At 45.4% G+C, this 22,966-nt stretch overlaps 1 protein-coding gene across 9 annotated transcripts in view; it reads right to left on the bottom strand.

Annotated features, from left to right (window-relative positions):
- The window catches only part of ZNF385A (zinc finger protein 385A), an 850,943-nt gene that overhangs the window by 176,697 nt on the left and 651,280 nt on the right, over positions 1–22,966 (bottom strand). Inside the window, exon 1 of one of the 9 annotated variants that reach the window (XM_085654760.1) lies at positions 15,556–15,713. The exons of 5 other annotated variants lie outside the window; for them this stretch is intronic. The gene's annotated coding sequence lies outside the window, so the exon portion shown is untranslated. Of the gene's footprint in view, positions 1–14,809; positions 15,069–15,555; positions 15,714–22,966 lie in introns of those variants that run through there. 3 more of the 9 variants (XM_085654759.1, XM_085654761.1, XM_085654756.1) reach the window with 3 other exon arrangements.

A 22,966-nucleotide genomic window follows, 5' to 3' on the forward strand; every position in this document is an offset into this window, starting at 1 on the left:
GGGGATAATGGTATCGCGACAGGATCAGATGCCGAATGAAGATTCTGCAATCCCAAAAATAATATGTTGCTCACATAGCGCTAAATATCAGTGTTTTACCATTTCTAAGAAACGTAAATAATAAGAAAAAGAATGGTTAGTGTGACCTACTTTTATGATACTCAGCCTATCGACCTCGGAAGGATGAAAGGTGGAGTTGGCCCGGACAGGAGTTGGAGGTCACTCACAGACGTCAGCAGGCAGTGCTTAACTTGCTAGGTCAAGAGTCAGTCCCCAGACAAGTCTTTGGTCAGGTCTTACCAGCCAGCAACAGACACTCCTCCCGTTTGTCCATAGCTCAGTCCACACAAGTGCCATTTTCCCACTAGAACACAACACAATTCTGAGAGGCCCGTACCTCTCACCTCCGCTGTCCCAGAGTTATCCCTCGGCACGGCTGTAGATCTGCGCATGAATACAGCATTCACAGCCGGGTCTCTCCTCCCTCCATGCCTTATTTCGTAAGCTTTCGCACGGTTAAAAATATCGCACAATCCAGCTTGCCCAAAGCAAAATCGCATACAGTTTACTCCCACCGTATGTTTCTCAATTCTTGCCGGGAAAAGCGCGGCAGCCATTGGGTTTCACATTCAGCGCTTCATCCGCTCCCCTCCTTCCCAGACACCCACCTTCTCTCCAAGCCCCTCCGGTCACGGAAACGCACAGAAATAAAAGACGCGAGGGCTTTATGACAGGTAGTGTGTATTTTAGGAAACGGTGAGGTACATCACAGATCTGTTTAGGAACCTCCTCCGGAAGTCTACTTACGATATGTTTACCCTGTGTGGGTATCAGTTTAAAGGAAGAGGCCAAGGCTGGGGAAGTGACGCCACATTCCTTCCTTCCCAGGCTTTCCAAGCTAAAGGAATGATGAGCAGTGCTTTAATTGGGCTGGTGCTGCCCGGTACCGAGTACCGGCACTTTTTTATTTTAAGAGAGAGTATCTGCACTTCTCATGAGACATAATACTTTCAAGTGGAGAGTACCAGTACTTCTCAGAAACAAACAGGTCCTTGGGTACAGGGTACCTGCACTTCTATTTTTCCATTTCAAGCACTGGGAATGGGGAGGTCCCATTTTCATTCAGTTATTACTCCAGGTGCTTCACTGCTGAGTCAATTAATAGGAGTTAGGTGTGACCACCAGTAGGGGGCAGGTGGAATTTGCGTTTGAGTTTATGCAGATAGTTAATGCGATTAATAGATGGCCTAGAGGAGATCAGGTATTGTTAGGTTGCAGGGGTTATGACTCTTAAGAAATAAGAGGTTGTGATCTCTGAAATGAGGTGTGGGAATTTGCAGAGATGAAGGCAAGCATGCACGTGACGGATAAGGCAGTGCTCAGGGAGAGGAGGCATGCAGAGGATGGAAAGTAGGAACAACGTCAAAAGAGGAGCTGTAACAATCAGAAGTTTTTATTCAAGTCAATTTCCCACGGGTTGGTTTTAGGAATGTAGAGAAGCAACATTTTTAGATTGAATCCCATCTAACATTGTTTTCACATCAGATAAGGCTATATTTGGTATTTTTGGAACTAGAATCCGGTGAACAGTCTGTTCACTGCTGGATAAAGCTAGACCATAGCTTCAGCAAGGACAGCGGCACAGCCCAGGGGTAGGACGAGTGAAGTAACAGCTTTATGCATGTGTAGAGAAATATCGAGAGCTTTAGGCTGCACTCAAAGGAAGCAGTAACCTCATGATCACAGCAACACAATATAATATATAGGATTGATACTTTTCTGCTGCCAGAAGGCCCCCAGCAACCTTAATCCCAGCCCCCGGATATACCTCTGTAAAAAATTGTTGTTCAGAGATTTTCATTTTTGATTTGTGTTTTTGGATCATTAGAGAAGTAAAAGACATTGCTGATTCGGGCCAAATTTTTCTGGACGACATTTTTTTTAAATGGCGGATGTATTGCAGTGATGATGTAATATTTTAGGAACCATGAGACCTATATTCTTCATTTAGGTGTCGAAACATAGGTTTTGGGAGTCAAGTAGACTAACAGAGAAAGAAAATAACTCCTCTGAGCAACCCTTTTTTCAAATAAAATGGCAGCTATAATATAGGAAGAAGAGACATATATAGAAATGAAACAAATAATAATGGTTTTTAATCTTTTTATGTATACATCAAATCATGTTTATGATCTGAATATGCACAAAAAATTTTGTCACTCCTATTTTGACACATTTTCATAGTTTGCTTTATTGGTTTCAGCAATTGCTCGTGGTACATTTGCAGAATGTTGAACATTCGATAAAGGCATATTGACTGGGACATCTCTTTGTAGCACATGTTTTGCAGGTACATGTAAGTTCTGTGGGTAGAGGCTTTAGAAATTTCGTCGGTTTTAGCACCCCATCAATGTCTTCCCAACCAAATTCACAGGGATCGTTCTCTACATATGCATGATCCAAAACATTTACACATCTTCTGATGAAGTAGAATGCTCTTTTAATGTGTTCATGAACAGAATATCACATCGATGGAAACGTCACTTAGCAGGACTGATCTCTTGAACTCACTGTACAGAAGATCGTCAAATGTGTGACAGAACTCATTTTCCGCACAAGCTATTTTTCTACATAGCTACGTCTTTAAAGTTATATTCTTCTTCTGTCTCAGCAAATCCTTTTAGAAGCTTCACAGGTTCAGCAGTTAAAGCGCCAAGCTTTGTTCTAATTTTGCTCATAGTGTATTCACCAATAAAATATGTGCCTATATAAGAACACTGGGCATGTCTGGGTCAAGTTTCTTGTACAGAATATGAAGTGTCTTTTCTCGCCTATTCCATAACGTACCATAATTCTGACAATCCTTGACTTATGAACATTGCAACAGATCTAAGTACCATAATAATACCATCTGTGCCATTTGACAGTACAATGACTAGACTGGAACAATTTCAAACAGCCCACTCAACATGTGGCAAAACACGAAGTTCATCTTCCTTCAATTTGTTAAGTTCTTGAACAATATGGCCCATACCTTTTGAATATATCTCTACAGGCACCAACTGACAATCATTCCACTTGCAATAATTGGAAATTCAGTGTTCACTGAAGCATCAGCAATGTTTTGGCGAGTTAACATCTCCAAGTTCATCATGTTAGATGTTGATGACCAGAATTTATTACGTTGCACAGGAATAGGTGTCGAATTTTTGATGCGGGCAAGGTCAATTGTTCCACTTGTAGACATTTGTCTGATTCTCCCACATTCTTTGATAGATAGTTCAAGATAACTGTCAAAGAAAATGTGCAGTTCCTTTAAGGTGCACAATGACTTTGATATCCATAGAACAATCTGAACGACCTCTCTGAAGTTTTACATAGATTAAGTCTTGACCATTCACAATTGTGACATATAGTCCACAGCAACAGCAGTTTTCAATGAGGACACCTTTTCGAATTGAAATTCTTCAGGTTAAAGTTTTTTTTCAGCTCTTGTACGAGTTTGTGCCTCACTGGTTTGGTTGCAACATCTCAATAGAATAATGCGTTTGTTGGAAGAAGATCATGTGACAGAATGTTCTTGATAAATTCACCCCTTCCATTTCCTACATCCATTTATGAGCTAGTGAAAGTTTTTTTTTTGTCACCTGTTTTTTAGGGGCTGGTTGGACAAAACTCTTTCTATGGCAATTAAAGAATGGAAGTTTAGCTTTAGTGATTATGTTAAACAGCTTTTTCTCTTTTAATACAAATCTCTCCAACTTCAGTGCCACATATAGTTTCGATCCATGTTCCAGGACATCTAGTAGATGTGTCTTTAAATTGTTATCTACATATTGGTGGGTCACAACTGTGTGGAGTCGCACAGACTTAGTCATTTCAAAGGGGTTTCCTTGCTGCTGCGTAAAAAGACCATGGCTGTCAACATGTTTATTAAAACGTTCCCCTCTCTTTCCCACATGTTCATGGTGAGGAACAGTTTCACAATGGTCAATTAATTCAATTTTTAATTTGTCATCTCTCTAAAAACATTGCAAATAGAAAGGACTTCACGGTAAACTAGCTGCCATTGAGCAACATATTCACTTTTACATGTCTGACCAACAATTCCCTCTGAGCTTCTCTGTGACCTATGGATCGTGTCTGTTCCAGTTTCATATCTGGAGCCACAGAATTGAAACTTCCCTCTCTGTCTTTCACCACAAAATGTCTTTAGATTAATTTTCTGCAGAGGTATGGTTTTTCCACCACTAGCTTCTTCACTCTTTCCAAATACCAGGACCCATATCTCAGATAGTTTATACAATCGAATTCGCGAAAACACAGAAATCAGTGACTGCACAGTCTTCACATGCAGCTCCCCATATGCATGTACCTGATTTTTATTCACATTCTTTGACAAACTGTATGACCTTGGTTTTCAGTTTTTTTTATTTTGAACTGAATGTAGTGTGATAAGATATGCAAAACCTAATTTGTCATTCTTGTTCCAGAAAGCATTCCAAAACTATGTTTCTTTAGCCTCAGATATGATGAGCATACCTTGCAACGAACAAACATAATGAGTTCCAATCAATGCTGACTGGACAGTTTTGCTTACAAAGATTTCAGCCTCAATAAGTACATAGTCTATGCCACATCCACTGAGATAACTTCCTGCACACCGCAACACAACTTTTGTGATGTAGAAAATGCCCACGGATAAAGATCATCAAATAATACAGTATTGCTAAAAACAATGTCAGCTACAATACCAAAAACAACCTCCAATTGCAGATAATTTGATGGATAGGCTGGTCTTCAAGCTGAGCACGCACATTTAGGATTTTTTTTTATAGTTGTGTATACCTGTTGCGTAGTTTGTGACTGGAGATGGTATTACTGGTAAATACCCAACCTTCTTCAGTGGGACAGTATTCTGGGAAATGAGAGCATGAAATCCAGGCCACAGAGGAACTGGCTTTTTTCATCCTTTTGTCTGCACAGAAACCCTTTCTGGTAGACTTAGAAGTGTTGGTGGCTTGTAGTGATTTTGCACACATTGGCAAGGCAGTTGGCTTAGAAGTTTGCAGCTTTGATTATTTATGGCTACAGCTGGCACAGCTTGCTTTCCAGCAGCGACTTCATTGGTAGTCTTGAAAAAGCACCATGGCAGTATCATGTAAGTTGGATGTTCCAGACAAAGTACAGCTGTCTTCAAAATCAAAATTAGCAAGAGCAGCAATTGTAAATCCTTTCCACGTAAAGTGCTTTGGAAGTGGTGTGCTGTCGGATTTACAAGATTTTACAGCAGGAGCTGCTAACAAGTTCCTGCTCCGTATTATGTCATTATAGCTTGTTGATACAGCAATCCTATTAATTGAAGTTATTAGCTCTCTACTTCTGCATTTGTCATAGATTGCGTGGGCAGTCATCATCTATAGCAGAGTTTTCATTTTGCCATGATACAATTCATAAACCATGATTGGGAAAAGACAGTACATTTGCACAGCATAAGCCTGTCGGTTCATGGGATTGTCTTCGACTTCTTCGCTTATATCTTCAAAGCCATCATCAATATTGTAAAAAAACGTTAAGACAATCTCAGGCATTCTTCTTGACTCCCATGATTTGTGTAGCTCTGGGGCATCACAAAATGTGTCATTATGTCCAAAATCAAAATCTTTCAGGATGGTTCTTAAAATGGTTCTCGCTGATTTTACTGCATCCTGTGATCTTATTTTGGCAGCAAGAACTTCAGGAGTCAAATCAGCTGAGAAAGCCGTAAGTGGCTCATTCTTTTTGTTAGACTGACAAAAACTAATTCTGTCATTGTACATTCTCACCAGAAAAAAAAATCTTAATTTCATTATTATGGATCGATACAGTTTCATCAATGTTCATCATTATTTCTATGACCTCACTGAGCGTGAACAGGTAGCCAGCACTCAGGAGTGGCTTTAAAACTTTATTTTCTTTTTTAAAGAGAGCAAACTTAACTGAAGGCTGGCAGTTACGTTGCTGCAGGGTGCTCGTTGTGCAGTCATATTTTCAAATGCATGCACTCATGCAGTTTGTGTGGGCATACAGATCTGTTGCAAATACATTCATCTAGCTGTTTAGATCAGCTGCTCGGCTGAAAACTTGATCTTGGAAGAAACTAGCAGAAGATAAAAACATGTTTGCTCTTTGAGACTCATCTACTTTGAAGATCTTCTGCTTTCTAATCAGCTATTGGAGGCGGACGAGGGGTAGCCATTGCCATCAATCTTCTAAGTGGGTGGGCATTGGATTTGGTTGTCGTCGCTTTCTCAGAAGACTCCGATTCTTGCTGTGATTCACTGGTTTCTGCTATTTTTTAAGCAATTTTTATCCAGCCCTTTTCCATTGTATGACACTTGTAGCATTTGTTGTTACAATGATCAAATATTTGATCCTCATCACCCATCAGTTTAGATCTTTTGTGAAGTTCATCTTGCCTTATTTCTGCAGCATCTCGAACTCTCTTCTGTCCAGCCGCAGTTGATGTAAGCTTTTCTTATGATTAATTTGGAATATGACCATTTTTTTTTTGTTGAAGTTCACAGATTTTTTTAGTAAGCAACATTCCGTCAGGAGGTAAAGATCCTCTGCTATCACCTGCTTTGCTAATATTTACATATTTGAATCAACGGCAAATCTGAAACAAAACCAATATTAAAATAAATTACCAATATGATGGCTAAAACTCATCACTATAGAGCCGCCATTTTGGAAAATGGCAGAAGGGTTGCTCGGAGAAGTTATTTTCTGTCTTTATAAGACTACATGACCACAAAAACCTAGGTTTTGACACCAAAATGAAATATATAGGTCTCATGGTTCCTGAAATATTACATCATTACTGCAACACATCTACCATTTTTAAAAATGTCATCCATAAAAATTCAGCCTAGATTTTCAATATCAACCCAATCTAAATTACTTCTCTAATGATACAAAAACACAAATTAAAAATGAAAATCTCTTTAAAACAACTTTTTACGGAGGTATATTAAGGGGCTACGGCTACCTGGTAAAATGTACTCCAGATGCCCGACAAATCAAACTGCAAAACAAAAGGATGAGAGCAAAGCATGGCCCACCCTTACAAAACAATCGATTGAGGCACGTGGGCAGGACGTGGCCCAGACTCCCAGGGGAGACCACACAGGAGCAGAGTATAAGACTGGCATGAACCTGCCCAGTATTCCGCCCCACTCCTGATTTACAGTTACAGCGACCATCAATATTTCAGAGCAGTGGGGAAAAATATGGTAAATAACACTGAATCACACAAAGATCGGCGAAAAGCCTGTGGTTATCAGTAGTTTTACAGACATATTTCGGCTAATGGGAAACACAACCCAGTGTTCCGGCATCACTCCACAGACGCCGGTCAATAGTGGGCCACGGCTGGCGGCATAATGACTGGACTTCTTTGGGGATGGGGGTGGCATAGCCAGAGAAATGGTTACAGAGTTAGGAATGCAGTGCCCAAACTAGTCATTAAAATAACGATACATTCATAATCTAATAGTTACATACAGAACATTCTCTGAGAAATAATACTGGAAAGGTGGACGAACAATAACCCTTGTAGGGAAAATAATCCATTAACTAATTAGGGTAAAGATGGGTTAATTAATCCTAAATCCAAAAGTACAAATTAAAGTATCCTAAACCTCTTGCTACAGGGCTTCAGCACTTATTAACAAGTCCCCACAGCATGGTGCGGCAGGGTCAAGTTAACTACAATGGCAGATGCACATTGATTGTATGGGGTGAGGCTTGCAGTCTGACAATATATGCCAGCCTGCAGAACCTAGGATCGGGTGAAATCCTGAAGTTTCCAAGAGAGCCCTGCCCTCTAGCTTTAGTCGATCTTCTGTGACCAGGCAAACATGGCATGTTGGGCAAAGGTCAGCTAGTGTCCAAACTGCGGGCATCGTAAAAGGACCATAAGCACCCCTAATTTCTATTTGTAGCCAGCATAAAGTCCCTCACACTATCTGTGTGCCCTCAGGGCTGAGCGAGCCCGGTACTTTCAGGACTGTCCAAGTCTAGTCCTTGGTTTCTACTTGACTCAAGGATTTAGGTCTTAATCTCTCAGAAGTCTCAAACACAGCAGGCATGAAAACCCAACTCGTTCCATGGCGAATCGGAGAACTGGGTAGTTTGGATTTGGAAAGCCTTGTCCAACATAAACTCTGAATATAGGTACTGCAATTTCTCGATTTCGCCCTGCTATGCGAGGATTCGTTCACATCTCGTCCCAGCAGTTTTGTTCAAACATAGATGCTAATCTGGAGACGGTCCCACTCTAAGTGAAGTGATACCCCCTCCGATACAGCTCCATTCCTCCATACCTGTATTTAGGTTACCCCACAGCCTTCCACATATTCCTTAAAGATATCAGCACTGGTAACCCTGGGCGTAGTTCACGAAGTAGCACTACGCGAAGCTACGCAAAGTGCACTTCGCACTACGCGAGCTACGCGTAGCACTTCGCGAACTGCGTAGTACCCTGTTCGCACTGTGCAAGATGCCGTTTTCAATGATTACACAGTGCGGACAAGCATCCGGCACTGTGCAATCATTGAAAATGGCATCTTGCACAGTGCGAGCTGTAGTTTTCTGCTGCTCGAGTAGATTTTTACTCAAGCGGCAGCTTTCTCAACGTGGACTGGTAGTTTCTCGTCGCGAGCATTCGCGACCACTCACAATGAGAAACCTGACCTCCCCGCGTTGAGAATCTCGCCAGGATGTTTATTTTCCATGCTCGCAATCGGCAACTGGATGTTGCTGATCGCGAACAAGGAAAAAGTCTCGCCGGGATGTCATTTTGCTTGCTCGCGGTCGCCAACTTGATGTTGAGGACCGCGAGCAAGCAAAAAATGAACGCTGCACTACGCAACACTACGCATGTTTGCACTGAGCTACGTGCATTTCGCGTAGTGCGAAGTAGCGCAAACTTCGCAAACTACGCGAGCGTAGCGTAGTGCTTTGCCCAGGCTTAATCAGCAGCTCGGTAATATAGCTCTGGAGGGTTGAACCTGCAGAAACAGGGCTCACGCTGAATTCCAGATGTCCCATAATTGACCAAAATATTTATAATTCTGCAATCGTAATCTCAACAGTTAAATTCAATTTTAGGGCTCAGAGATTTACTTCCTGAGAATGACACTTCATTAATAATAGCATAGAAACTCTGTTGACATACAATACAGAGCTGCCCCTATGTTATTAATTTGTGACATGAGGGCTGTATCTGTGCTTTTGGCTTGTGATATATATATCTATAATTTGCACATAAGTATCACGGTTGTTTGAGCCCCTAGCGCGATTTTCTCACCCCACTAAAACTCCATGTACATTTTGTCTGTCTCTATATATGCTTTCATTTGTATGAAAAAGATGTTTCAATGTCTATTTATCTCACAGCACTACTGTTATCCTAGGGACCTGTGCTTTGAAATATTACTGGTTCACCAGGCCCCAATTATCCCATGGGTTTCCCTTGTACTATAAAACAAAACTGGAGAGAGAAGGCATGCCTTTTCAGGGAAGTTCTAAAAGCAGCCCTCTGCGTTCATAAAGTAGTCGGCATTCATGTGCTAGACATGTCACTTGGGAGCACTTTACATAAAAACACATTTGTTAAGTTGGCAGCATTAGGCCCCGCCCCTATTTAAACCTATGTCTTGTTATTAGTGTGCTGCACACGTGCAGGCATTAAAAGTTAAACAAGTAAACAAAACTGCAGGAGGACTGAGGCAGGTGTGTCAGACCCCAGCCCGGGCCAAATATCAGAGCAGGCAAAAGTGAACATCTGGGGGATTTACAGTGGACCAGATGACATTTCCCACAAATACTGTACTTCTTCTTTGGAGTAAAAACAAACTGTATAATTTTGGATTTGAAAAAGCAATGAGCAGATGCAAGGTTGATCTCTGGCTCTCTGATTCTGGCAAGTCTAACTTCCTACAGTGGTCTCGGGCCAAAGGTAAAAAAAAAAAACACCTTCCAGCCTCAGCCCAAAGTGAACTAATCTGGCTTGCAGTCTGTTTATCCACGTGTTTATGTTTTTACTGTTTGTGGGATTTTCTTCCACTTATGTCAATATTCCGAGTGCCTGTAAATAAGCCCTTAGTTTTTAAATGTAAACTGTTCTTGCCTGGCTTTGCATAATTTGTGTAGTTATGCAGGTTTCGCATTTATGCACAACTTTCTCCTGCAGCAGAGTGGCTCGAGGAACTGTGAGACAGATGTGTGGTATGCAATGGCGTAGCAAGGTCAGGTGGTACCCAGTAAGGAAAAATTCTTGTCACCCCCAGCTTGACAAAATGGCAAAAATATGTATTTAAAACACATTTTGCTACCCCCCCCCCCCCTAGTGATTTAACCCGGGCGGCCTGCACCCACAGCACCCCCCTTCCTACGCCACTAATGGTATGACTGCAAGATATTTTCTACTTGAACCTGCCTCCTCCTGCTAGTACTTCATGCGACCATACCAAGTAGGCACACGTTTACCCTTGCCAAGAGGTGCCCCAGAAGTTAGAAACATCGACCAGAACCCCAACCATACACCCAGAGAGCGGAGGAGTGTTTTCAAATGGCAGGAAACCACGTATCAAGGTACTAAAACGCCATGTACAGCCTTAGCCATATTGAACCTCACCACAAAGGAAAAAACAATGCTACAGAAATCACAAAACGTTAAAAAATGCACTCAATATCATTTCACAAAATTATACGCAGAAAATATACGGGCAAAATATAAGTGACAAAATGCAGATATTAGTTAGTGGTTTCTGCAGGATAAACTTCACACAAGTAAATACGATAAAGTCACAACTAGGGTGGATTACATTTGTGAGAATGTGTGGGCATGGTTGCGCAAGTGGTGTCATAAGTGCGCATGAGGAACACACATTTACAATATCAAAGAGGAGCTGCGGCAGCTGGGATAGTTCAAAGAGGTGCTTTGTCATATTCACATTCAAGCAGGAAGAGGCGGGCTAAAATAGCGTTTTTATTTAATAGTGGGATTAAGGAAGTGGACAGCAGATCGGGAGAGTTCCAGTGTCGGAGGCCCAGTGATTGGAAGGCAGGGGCAACAATAGGTAACAGAGGAGTTTTGAGAAAGTTACAATGTTGTTAGGACAGTGCAGAGGCCTAATGGGACAGTCTTGGTTTATTACCATCGATCCTGGGAAATTTCTGTAACATTCTCAAATTTGCTGGTCTACAATGAAGGTGGACTGAAAACACAGAGCAAGGCAGGTTTTCCTTCAGTTGTTATCAGAAAGCAATTGACTTGAGAGATGATTCGAAGTGTAAACGTTGCATATAATTACCCTAAGTACCACACTGATTTCTATTGTCTTTACCGCAACATTTATATAGCGCTTACCACCAGTATTTTGGGGCGCTGAAGAGCTTGCCTATATGAGCAGCATGCACCACCATGTAGGGTGTGAGGTCTGAAGGGTGTTACCTTTGTTTCGGTCTTATATGGGATGTTTCCATGCTGTGCGTGAGGACCACCGAGTTGTGCTATGGTGTCATGGGATTCAGTGCTTAGCAGTGTGTTGGATTGAGGAGTGTCAGAGGCAGAGACTCCGTTTATGTTTTCTTTTGTTATCGGCAGGTATCAGCAGCTCTGCGGGTCCCATTATGGTATTTCTTAGGGTCACAGTCCACTTTGCTGGTTATTACACTCGGTTGACCATTGTGAGATTTTTTGTTGAAAGTTTATGGTACTGCGTAGGCTTCCCCTGGAAGGTAAAATCTCCTGGAACAGACCTTGCTATGATCATCCCATATCCAATTGTCAATGTAAAATGCCAAGACGCAATCATAGGATGTAGCAAGTTGGGACTCACCGTGGTGGACTTCAAGTTCCTCACTGCCTGTGGCATATGGCAGATCTCTTCAGACATTCCATGCCCGTTCAGTTGGCGATTGAGGGTTTATTGCTGTAGACCCTGATGAACATGACCCATAGCAGTTTTGGGCTGCCTAAGTGTAATAGCATTAGTATTAGTCTGGGCAGGAGGGTTATATAAGAATTGACATTACTATATACTACCCTGGCCTCACAAAGGGCAGCCTTTCATAACACACCTGGAGAAATGATAGTGAGTGCTTTCACCCAAGTCGTTCTACGCCCCTCGATCAATGAAAAATTGCAGTCCTACTTCTATGTTTGACAAATGTTCCAGTTTTGGGTATTCAAAACTTGGTCACCCCAGGTGTGTGGGGGTTATGCCAACAGACTGTGCGGAAGTCTCCTGTGAAGAGCTTATAGAAAGTACCTGATCGGAACCAGCTTATAGGGGGTACTGATGTAAGGATGTGGTTGGTAGAAAAAAACAAAAAGGGGACTGAGTAATATTTATGACTTTCTGGGAGGTAAAAAAATGTTTTGGGAGGCCAATAAAGAAGGACGGGTCATAGTCCAGTTTGCTTGTCACCTAGGTAGTTGATTTGTGAGTAGGCAGCAATGTAAGCCTGTTTTTTTTTTTTTTTTACGGATGAGTATATCAAACCGGAACCAGTCACATTTAAAAAAAGCTTTAGTGTAAATCAAAAATATCACTTAAAAAAAAAAAGGATAATCCCTTAGCCATAAAAAAGCCATGGCTCCTTGTCCTCAGAAAGAAACACCAGCTTGTCATCCTCCAGTGATGAACCAGCGTCCTCATGCTCACGCAAAACCCTGGCTGCTCCTCTTCATACTTGGAATCCCGGCTATTCATTCTCTTACAACTACCCATGGCTCCTTATAGTGGCAGCAAGCCCCAGCATCTCAACAGGAATAGAAGAAAAAATTGAAGGGTTGAATGAAGGATTGGTGGAATGTTTGAATTAATCATAGCCACTGGTAATTACCCAGGATGCAGTTTTTTTGACCACCAGGCACCTCAGAAAATAACCAGTGTAAACCAACCTTAATCCTGCTGCTTGGTCTCCAGCATCAGCAAATCGAGGGAGGGACACGGAGCGGTTTAGACAGGTCCAGACCCCATGCTCCTAATTTAGACAGTAACGTTTAAAGAAGGGTGCGGTTCCGCTATGAAGGGAAGGGAGAGTGCGTGCAGGTGGGTCAGGTGAAATCACCAGAGGGATCCAAGGAGGGATTCCAGTGATCAGATCTGAGTGCCCTCCACACCCAAAAGGGTGTCATGCTAGGCGCGGGCCGCTGCCTTACCTAAGGGGCCTCAGTAACTCAACTCTGGGGTTGGATACCCCTCACCGCACCGCAGCTGGTGCAGTTTAACCAATTTTGATTGGAAACCCTTCACGGCCACTTGGGCTCCCGTCCTCCGTAGGGTAGGAATTTACCTAATCCTGATGAAATGCCACTGACCCTCCAGGCACCGAGGCATGAAACATGCTGACCTCATTCCCCACCCACAGAAGATATCTCAGCACATTATTACCAATGATAGCTCCCTTGCTTTTAGTGTGTCAACAGAACCACTGCTCCATTAAAACATTTTTGCGGGGATCCCTTAGACTCTTTAAACCACTTGCGCACCACCCTACACACGCACCCCCTCACCTGCACTCATCATTCGGCAAAAGATTGCTGCCAAAGAGCTCCCATTGAGGGGCCCGCGGGCATTGCAGCGCTGGCCAGAAGCGGAGCACCATATGAGGAAGCATGACACCCTTTTGGGTGTGGAGGGCACCCAGAACTGATCACTCAGATCCCCCCGGATCCTGCTGGTCATTTCATCTGATCCACCTGCAAGCGCTCTCCCTTCCCTTCAACAAGGACTGCGCCCGCCTTGGGTCTCCAGCATCTCCACAGCGAACCCTAGCTCTCATCAACACACTGTGAATGAACCCTGGCCTCTGATTCTGACACAGTGAAGCCCAGCTCCCCACTGCCACATTGTGTGGCCTTGGCTTCGCATCCTTGGCTGCGACACTGCCCACCACTGTGACACGAGGTCTCCCGGATCCCAGCCTCCCGTGAAGCACTAGCGCTCGTACAGACAGTGACCCCGGCTCCTCGTCCTAACACCAAGGTCCCCCAACTCTATCTACTCACGGTGAACCCGAAGGCCCCGCTGCCGCCCCGCGCGCCTCTCCTCCATGCGGGGGCGCTCCGCTTCCTGTGGGGCGGGTGGGAAGATGCGCGTCTCCGGCAGCACCAGCTGCGCTCTGTCTCCTCTCCCAGGCAGCGCTCTGGGCCCTCTCCCAGCCCTTCGTTTAGAACAAATCACATCCAAGGAATGCAGTCCGAAACCAAACCAAAACAAGCCGGGGTCACACCCCGACCAAAGCCGGCACGCAGGGCGTTCACGGCAGGCTGCACGCGCATCCTAAGGGAGGAGTGGGGTCAGAGTCAGGTCCAGCGGCCCCCCTGGCCCCTCGCCATTTCAGTACTGGGTTTCAATTAACAGACCTGCCAATGTGCCCCAAACCTGACCGGAAATGCCTCAGTTATTCTAACACTAGGGCTGCGGGCGGACACTGTCTGTGCTCTTTCACACCGACCTGCAACGCCCCAGCTACTCCAGGACAGACCGCAGACAGACAGCTCCGCCAGTGCACCTCAGTCAAGACCTACCCCGCTCAGGCTACCTCAGTACGGGGCCCAGGTCCGACTTACCGGCAGGCTCCCTCCTACCTAAACAACGCGTGGGACACGGCTCCGCCAATGCACCAGAAACCGGACCTGCAAGATTCATTGACCTCCCAGTACTGAGACTGCCACACAGCTCTGGCAAAGTACCTCAACCCCTTCCAGGCTTGCAAAATACCTTAAACACTAGTACTCGCCAGTACTTACCCAGTCCTCAGCATTCCCTGCTCACCCCGTGCGTCCCATGCCTCAGCCGTGTCTGTCTTGTCCATGCCTCGCCCCTCTGTCCAATTCTCTCAGTTCACGCTTGGGCTGTCTCAGCAGCGCACTCTTTCTGGGCAATGACCAGGATACAGCGCACGCCGGACCTCGGGGTGCTCCTTCTCATATATTTAGGGACCTGTTAACTCAGCACGCGCGCTGTTTGTTGCCGAAGACACCGGAGGTCCCGGGTCCAGGGTGAGCGGGAGGGAAGGACGAGATCCGAAAGCTCAGTGCGCGTGCAGGTGCCTGAGGGGGCGTGGCCAGGAGGAGCAAGTGTCAGAAGCCTGCCGTGGATAGCTTCAAGAGTGCTATCACCCTATCCCAGAGCATTGTGCAAAATTGGTAAAGGACATGAGGGTAGAGGGGGAGAATAAGGGAGAAGAAAGACGGAAAGAAGGGGTAGAATAAAGAGGGAAGAGGAGTATGAAGGATGAAGTGAAAGGGAAGGACAGAAGGTGATGCATGAGCAAGTGGTGAGAATAAGAGAGAGAGCGAGGGAGGAGGGGGCGATAGAATCTGGAAGGAGAAAGGGGCGCTGAAATGAGAAGAGGAGAAAAGGAGAACGCGCAGGACATCGACGGAAAGAGACGGGTGGGTGGCACGAAGGAAATTTAAAGAGAGGAGGAGTAAGACGCGGAGAGAGTGATCTAGTACCGTGGAACTAAGTGGTTTGAGATGCCATGTCTCACCCTCAGGGGCACAGGGCCAGCTGCACCTCACACGAAGGCTCCTCGTTTATCCTAGTTGCGGGTCCCAGAAGGATGGGAGCTGCCCACAAGAGCCTCCTCGGGTCAGCAGCGGTCCTAAGCACACAGGGAACAAGCCCTCCATCCTCAGCCCGAGCACCGGCAGAGGGAACAACCCCGCCTCGGGAGGCCGAGCTTCCCGAGCAGCGAATAGGACAGCGGGGGAGCGGGCCGGGAGGGAGGAGGGCTGTGAGCGCTGACAGCACAGCGCCAAGCAGGAGGCTAGACACGTCCCAACGCACAAGCATGCGGGGCACAACAGACCAGCGCTCTAGGCGCTACCAGTGCCACCCACAGCAGAGACCACGAACCTGCCGGTTAAAGCAGAGATTAGCCGGGTCTGGTGGCTCAGTGGACTAATGAGTCCACTGCAAGGGCCTGTGTGTGACATCATGGTCACAGGTGCAAATCCCATCGGGTCCACTCATCCTTTTATTTATCTGAGGTCGATAAAATGAGTACCATTGAGTTGCGTAACAATAAACATCTGTTATTCAGCGCCAAGATGCCGCCGGGTGAAAGTGCGCTTTACAAATATATATATTTTTTTAAAGATTATGGGGTGCCCATGTCAATGTGATGTCATCCGTCATATTTCTTTATGGGAGAGAGTGATGCCAATCTTCATTCTTTTCTATCACCAGAAAGGAGTTGCACCGACTCACGGTGAAGGCCAGGATCCACTCATCCATCACTCATAAATGCTGCACCCCACAACATCCAGCAGCCTGGGGGGCACAACTGCTGCTGCACCCCAGGGAGGAGACCGCGCCCCGCAAATAGAAATCCTGTGGGTCCGGCCCCAGCAGACTGGCCACCAAGAGCGGAGCACCTAGAGGGCCTTACTGGTCTCGTCTTTGATGTTCTGATCGGACTCTATGATCTGAAATCAATGTTTTCAAATGTAAAGTGAACTCGCAACCAATCCCTTCCCCTTGTCAGGCAACGGTTGAGAGCAGACCAGTTCTTGCTGGGCATCTCAGGCTAGGTAGTACGTTATAAACCTAAAAATGACACTGGTCCTGCCCCCATCAACGCTACATAATGGGGTGTTGGGATCTGTAAGCAGGCTCTCAGCTAGGGGGGGCTCTCTTCTCTCTGCTCGTAGTTAACGGCCACACTCACTCCCTTTCCAACGGCCGCATCTCTCCCAGCTCTGGCGTCCACAGGAGTCACCGCTCAGCCCCACTCAAGGTCTGCTTACGCCTTCTCGCCACTCTGATCCGCTCTTTTGGCTTTGAGGCGCTCTCCTATGTTGATGACACAAATCATCATTTCTAAGAACTGAAGCATTGTGTTATTTCAATTCATGATCACTCTCTTAAACTTAACTGTGACAAGATCGAAACTCTTTTCTTTTGTCAACCTGAACTTTTTGGGCGGCCTAAGGACTTACAACCTCTTCCCCACCTCTTAAGTCCACAACTAAAAATCTGGACATTTGGTTTGACTAGGATTTGTCCTTCTCTAAAAACATCAACTCTCAGACTCTTGTTCGTAGAAATGCTTTCCCCCTTCTCCCCTCGCAAACCAGAAAGACAGTAGTAAACTCGCAGATCTCTCCTTGCCTGGATCACGGGAACTCCCTCTTTCTAGGGAACCCTGAGTATCTCCTGAAATGGCTGCATGTAGTCTACTCCTATGATGATTCTTAACTTCCTGCACTGGGCTCCGATATTGTTCCATCTTAAGCAGCTTCACCGCCTCATGATCAAAAGACGCTCCACCTTTAAGGCTCCCTACCTGACAAACAGGGCCCTGTGCAATCAGGGCCATTCACATTTAAAGGCCATGTTCAGACCTTATCTTCCTACCCTCACCCCTTGCTCCACCTCCTCAAGAGCGGTCATCATTCAGTCTAGCGTGAGAGCCAGCAGGGGTGGTAGAGCCATTTCCTATCTCGCTGCTAAACCCTGGAACTCCCTTCTCCTGGACATTAACACCACCACGAACCACTGGTGCTTCAGAAAGAAATGTAAAAGTTTTCTCTCCCGATTCCTCTGCCCTGTGTGCTCAACAGGGTGATCTTGGTTACTTCTAGTGCCAGGACAACCCTCGGGTTAATCACGGGCTTCATTAAATGACATTACATTACTACTAACACCAACAATAATAATAAGATTGGTGCAACCTAAGAGATATGTCTGCTGTGAGTAACTCAAGGGGTAGCCCTATTGTTCAAGCATCTGAGATCTGTTTCACCTTAGGGATAGCCCTGCTGTATGCAGCTGGAAATTGTGAATTCTGCATAACTGTTAATTGTCACATCTTGGCCCTTCCAAGTACAATGAACATTCTCAGTGATAATGTACAACTGAAAAACGACTTTGGAGGGGGTAGAACATTAAAATGGAAGGAAGTGGAAGTTAGAAATGAAGAAAGCTGCTGCATGAGATTTTGAAATGATAGGAGACCATGTCAGGTTGCTTAGCCAAAATATTTGAACTTCTTGTAAAGTATACATCTTTTTCCATTTTCAGGGTTGTGCCTGCGATGGTATGCACAAGCACTTGCGAGTCACTTTTACTAATGAAAAGGGCTTGGAGCCCGCCTGTTGCTAACCATATGTTGGCTTGCGTGGCACTCTTCTTTACTGCCTCGTAATTGGTCACTACAGGCCAAGCATAATTTCCTTTCCTTTCTGTGGAGCAGGGACAAAGCACTGATTCATTCAACTTAATCAGTTCCCGTCCGCTGCTGGACGCCATGGAGGTACTATTTTGTTCTTTTAAACTTTTAGTGCCCTGCCAACAAAGCGTGTGACTGGCAAAAACGTGCTCAGCAGGACAAACACAATTGCAAAGTTTTATTTCCTACAGATAACTTTCTTTTATTTCTCCAAGTCTTCTTTTCTTACTTTGCACTCATTTTTTGTTTTTGCTGGTGGGAGCTGTTCTCAAAAGATGATGATTAGCTTGTTCTAAATATTGCAAAGCAACATTGTTCTTTCTAACGTGTAATTTCCGAAATAATGCTGTAACACAATCATGCAGTACACCTAATTCCAAACCCACTCCAATTGACCCCACACCAATCCTCCACAATCCAATCTGCCCCACTGCAATACAATCCAGCCCACTCCTGTGCATACCACCTCACTTCACACCAATCCACTTCGCCCCACTCCAATCCACTCAAATCCGCCCCACTCCAATCTGCCCCTCAATCCACCCCACTTTAATCCAACCCATACCACTCCAATTCAATCCAAACCACTCATCCCAATCCAATCCACCCTACTCCACCCACTCCACTCCAGTCCTCCCAATTCAATCCGCCTCACTCCAATCCACCCCACATCAACCCACACCAATCCACCCCAATCCATTAACTCAGTCTAATCCACCCCAGTCCAATCCAAACGGCAGCACTACCGTCCAGTCCAATCCAATCTACCAAACCTCAATCCAGTCCACCTCATATCACCTCACCCCGATCCAGCCCACCCTACTCGAATCCACCCCAATCCACCACTCTCCAATCCACCCACTCCAACCCATCCCACTCCAACCCACCCCACTCCCCCCACACCAATACATCCCACTTCAATCCACATCACTCCATTCCACTCCACGCCAATCCAATTCAAGTCACCCCACCCACCCCACTCCAGTCCAATCCACCCCACTTCAATCCACTGCATTCTACCCCACCCCACTCCAATATAATCCACGCCTACCCAATGCACCTCAATCCAATCCACCCCACTAAATCCAATCTACCCTATCCCACTCCAATCCAATCTATTCCACCCCACTCCACTCCAAACCCACCCACTCCACCAAATCCAATCCTCTCCATCCCATTCCATTCCAATCCACCCAATCCAGTCCAATCCAATCCACCACAATTCACCCCCCTCCAGTCCAAGTCACCCTGATCCAATACAATGTGGCTGAAATACATCAGCAAAGGCAATAGATTTTGCAAAGGCGAGACCTATTGGCTTTGCCAGTGCTTGTTTAGTTATGCTGTCCCAAATATACACCATTTAGCTCCATATTTTTGAAGTTTTGCTGAGGTTGGGGGTCAGACCCACAGCAAAACTATGGATGCACAGACTTGAATGACACGCAGGTGGAGGGTCGTGTCTGCCCTCACCAGAGCCAGTGTGATGTGCATGGCCCCTGCCCAGCCCAAAAATATCTTACTGGCAAAACAAGTCAGATAAATATTGACAAAGTAGCTACACTGGGTACATAAAGAGCTACATAAATGAGACTTTCGTACCTTGACTTTCCACAGTTAAGCCCGATCGGCTCAAAGCAGCACACAGCCCTTCTTGTTTGTGCAATGGGTCGAGTCCAGTGTATATTGTTCCATTCGCGCTGACACGACTAAGTTGCCATGGGCCATATCAGCCGCAACATGAAACAAAGTGACTCTAGACAAGGCCAACTATTGGAGAAGCAGTTGCGGGGGCATCTCTGGCACCAGAAATACAACTGCACATTCACTTGCTCTGTGTCACCACCTACCGCAGAGGTAACACTGCAGGTCCCTGTTGACACAGTATCCGAGTTTAGCAAGAATCCTGGACCAGTGCATGCAGCCCAAATATAATTTTCCCATAATGCATCATGCTTACTCAGCAAACATTTTACTGAAAGCATTTTAAGTTGAGTGAGAATTTTTATTTCGTTAGGGGGAGAGGAGGGAGGAGAGAGAGAGATAGAGAATGAGAGAGAATGAGGGCAGTGCTGGTTACTTGTGCATGGACATCAAACCCTGGTAGGGGAGCTGGAAGCTTTCCCCTCAAACCCCTAATGTTAATCGCTCTTTGGAGTAAGCCATTGCGGGGTGTAATCAGTAGTAAAAAGTAATACACCCCAACTACAAGGTCAGTCTCAGGTGGGATACGCTAGAGGGGAGGCGAGAGACATTCTTCTATCCAGGTCATATCGCCACCCATTCCTTGCTAAATCACGCCTGGCGCGTAGAGGTGGCTCGCCTCTTTCATTTTCATCTGCATTTCTATTTCTCAGGCATAATATAAGTATTTTAAAATATAATTTAGTGAAGGAGACCACAAACAAGATGGGTGGACTGGTTGCAAAAGTCTCAGACATCAGCAATGTGTGGGCAGCCTTCCTGGCCATGGTTTTCCACTTGATAGACCACATCAGGAAGGACCAGCGTTACGCAAATCCCACCCAGCAGGAACAGTCCATCCTAGGTCAGGTGCCTGTAAACGGGGACACACATACAATACCAGCCTGTCTTGTTGGGCCTCATCAGTGAGCTGCAGGTTGAGTCTCGTGACACAGTACACACGAGACCCACATCTGGGCACAGAGGCCGTTCTCTACATGCTCTGCTTCTTGTGTGTTCATTCGGGAGCTCAGCTCACTTCCTGCTTGACATTTTAAAGTCCCCATCATCCTTCTATTTTGATCGAAGAGGATTTCCTGTTTGCCAATTAAAATGCCTTGTGGTGTCTATCTAAACTGGAACCAACACCCATCTCAACTACCCAATCCTCATTTGTACTTTACATCCTGAGAAAATTCTCTCCACATTAACTAGCCACTGTGTTCCATCGAATGGTAAGTCACTTCTGCACACCGCCGGTTTACAAGCTCGCTCGGTTTTGATGGGCACTCGCAGTAGCGCCATTCTCGAGACTCTCTTGCTCTGCAAGAAAACCCTTCAAAGCACAGGGCCACCTCTGATGGGCGATGCCTCCTGAGGGTATCTGCTAAATCTCCTCTTGCTGCTACCTCTTTCACACAGGAAACGACTTCCTCTTCTACTCGTCACAATTTATGTTACCTCTTCGGTTGATCGTTCTGTCATTCACGTCCAGGACCTCGTCCACCACTTTCCAAAGGGAGACAACACCAGCTTAACGACTAGAATCTTCATGCTACTGCTGTTTAACTCCCCCGCTCTTGCGGTTGCATCTCTTCTTCCCAGTGCTTTAAATGGAAAAAAATAAGTGCAGGTACTCACAAAAAGGAGCGGTGGACTGAGGGGTGGAATGTGGGGCGGGACTGGGGGCGGAGACAGGGGCGGGGCTAGGTTTTCAACCTTTCCAAACTTTATATGCAAGAAATCCAAGTGCAAATTAAAAAAATTGGAAGTATCTGTCCTATGGTTATGGCCCTAATAATAATAAGGGTGTGTTCAAAACCGTCTCTGAATTTTGCCATCAAAGCTTTGCATGCTGGAATTTCTAGAAACCCTTACTAATAATGAGAAAGGGTAACTACGCGTCCCAGCATGCAAAAGCATTACCAGCTAAAATCTGAAACTCTATAGCATTCCCTGGAGTTGCCTTTTGCATTTGGGTTAAACATGGTTTCCCATACGAAACAAGCAGGTTAAATGCACCAAACCAAAAGAAAACTGTGTTGCCTTTAAAGTGTTTTTTTGTTTGAGGGTAATCGTAAAATTGGAGGCAAGGGCAGGGATTTACATTCAAGTAAAAATGCTTAATTTACATTGCTGATGAACTAACATTTACTGTCATTTAAAACAATGGCATTCTAAAAAGCTGTACTGCCCTGAAGAATGCGCCCCACGCCCTCTCCATCAGTTTTATGGTGGACTCTCAACTCCTACTGTGCAGGATCAAAGGGTAAACAAAACACCCTGCCACCCCCCCCCCCCACCCCCCCCCACCCGCTGCTGGAAGAGTTGCAGAGAAGCATCAAGCAGGACAAGATTGCTGTGTCCCGGTGACAAGAGCTGCTGTTCTGGCGCACCTGTACGAACTCAGCTCAGGATTGCAAAATCAGAGCTGTTCGTGTTTAAAGTGCTACCGAGGCACGCGAAAATTAAGCGCACCACCTGAGTCAAAGCAAGGTCCCCCATGAGTACCGGTACTCTCCTTGTCCTGGGAGAAGTTCCGGTACTCAAGGGGTGAATATTAAAAAGTGCCGGTACTCCGTACCGGTGAGTACGGGCCCAGTTAAAGCACTGCTTCTTCCTCAAAATCACTTATCAACCCCATTGTCTTAATGCTGCTCCATCCCAATCAGACATTAGACAGTTTAATCTCTTCATCTGATGGAAAATGTCTTCTTGGTTAATCCCTGCGTCTCCACGCCCCCACCGCACTCCCTCTCCAGATGCTAATTCTTGTAATTAACTTTATTCTTTTTTGCAGTTTAATATAGTGCAGACTTGGCCCAATGGCATCGGACCACTTTACATGAGCTCCAGTTGCATTACACAAGGTCAGATTCATGTTTTCTTTTGTGTAGGCATGGGGAGATTAAGTGATTTATCCAGAATTACAGGATGCTGATCCAATGCTGGGACTGAAACTTGGTTCCCCAGTTCCAAAGTCGGCAGCTCTGGCCGTAACACAACCTTTTTCCCTATTCCAGTCCTGCTACCATGTCTTGAT

Source organism: Triturus cristatus, chromosome 4_1 (assembly GCF_964204655.1).
Source record: "Triturus cristatus chromosome 4_1, aTriCri1.1, whole genome shotgun sequence".
In the NCBI taxonomy this organism is placed as follows: Eukaryota; Metazoa; Chordata; class Amphibia; order Caudata; family Salamandridae; genus Triturus; species Triturus cristatus.